The sequence below is a fragment of the Austrofundulus limnaeus genome, unplaced genomic scaffold (genome assembly GCF_001266775.1).
Source record: "Austrofundulus limnaeus strain Quisiro unplaced genomic scaffold, Austrofundulus_limnaeus-1.0 Scaffold795, whole genome shotgun sequence".
In the NCBI taxonomy this organism is placed as follows: Eukaryota; Metazoa; Chordata; class Actinopteri; order Cyprinodontiformes; family Rivulidae; genus Austrofundulus; species Austrofundulus limnaeus.
In genome coordinates, this window is record NW_013953197.1 from 168,167 (window position 1) to 169,842 (window position 1,676).

General features: G+C 37.7%; 1 protein-coding gene across 1 annotated transcript in view; it reads right to left on the reverse strand.

The window, feature by feature from the left end:
• Window positions 1-485: 485 nt before the first annotated feature.
• Window positions 486-1,676, reverse strand: part of LOC106532578 (desmin) — a gene marked incomplete in the record, with an annotated part of 28,045 nt that continues 26,854 nt past the window's right edge. Inside the window, 1 exon segment of the mRNA XM_014028676.1 lies at window positions 486-1,156.

The window sequence follows — 1,676 nt, forward strand, 5'->3', positions numbered from 1 at the left end:
ATTCAAACCAGGTGTGTTGGAGCAGAGGAGCAAGTAAAACATGCAGGGCTGCGGCCCTCCAGGACCAGGATTGCCCACCCCTGCTCCAAAGCCTCCTGTCCTTGTCTCTTCACTGCGCTGTCAGCTCCTGGAGATGCAGTCAGTTTGGTGTCTAGATCTGACATGATGCTCAGATGGAACCTTTTAGTTATTTTAGATAAAWTMAGACRCCTCCATGATGTRGACCTGCTCCRTGCRTAAAACAGAAAATGTCTCCATGTGTGAGTGTGATGCCACAGAGCCGTCTTGTGAAGCCTCGTTTAATTTTTTTTCTCCACCTCACCTGGATTATTTATTAAGTCATCTAGACTTAAAAGCTCAGGGGAGTTAACTGCAATCTGTCAAAGTGACGGACGGYCTTCAGGTTTTTCCATCACCATGTAAAAAACAAGGTGAAATATGGAAAATATCGCGTTAACGCGACCCCTGGTCCAACCATCAATCAGTTAAAGTTTTAGTGAAGTTTATTGTTTAAGTTCCAGAAGAGTCCAAACTAAGCAWACAAAGTTCCCATGAAATCATGTTTTTAGAAAAGAGAAAAAAGTTGTGCAACTATACTTTGTTCAAATTCTAACTATTTCACACCCCTTTAAAACCCATGAAAGACGGCCATCTGCTCCTAAACTGCATTCTCCAGGATGTCAGGAGTTTTTACACTTGATTGTGACAAACATGAAGATGAGCCCATGTGTATCTTATAATCTCCTCTATCTTTATCCTTTAATTGATTCAATTTGTTGTCATTTAAAAACAGGTCAAYGAATAATAATGAACTTAAATGCAAAAACCGTTAAATTTGAGGAAAGATTTAGCTTCGTGAAACGTTAAATAACGTTTATCTGAAAACGCAGACAAAAATAAAGGAACCAACACCAAATAAAACAAAACCTGAAAGTAAAACTAATGTTACATCTTGAACCATTGATTAGAATAAGTCACAATGAGGTGTTTTTAAGTCTTCATTGATTAGTTTCGTTGCACATATTCCTGTCCATGTCAGTGGAGACAGATTTGTTCATGTCGACTCTTGTCTGATGCAGATTGTGCTGTGATGATTTCCTCTTGCATGACTTTTTCTTTCTTGTTCTCCRTTCTGTCTGTCAGCATCGAGTCACTGCTGCAGGAAAAACAAACAAGCACACTTTAGATGTTTTACAGTTTTTTTTCTATCCAGCTATTTTCTTTGACAAGTTTATGCAAAGTTTCAGAGAAAGTTTGTTAAGACTCCAAATTTGAAAGCTTGGGTATTTGAAATTTAGGGATTATACAGAAGTGAAACCAAAAATCTGAAATTCAACATTTAAAAGCCAAAATTAAACATCAAAAAACCCAGATTTGAAATGCCAGATTAGACATTTTAAATCCCACCGCTCACACGTTCAATGGGAAATATGCAGAGAATTAATTTCTCCACCAGGGGATCAATAAAGCATAATTAAAACATAAAATAAAAAATGTCCTGATGCATCTCAGTAATCCAGGTAAAAAATCAAAAGGAAAAAAATTTGTATAGGTCTTCTGGACGGGTTCTTCTCTAATGAAACGTTTCGTCTCTTCTCCAAGAGACTTCTTCAGTCTGAGAGTTTCAGGCAAAATTCAGGCTTTTTCTGTTTGTGCCCCGGCACAAACAGAGCAAG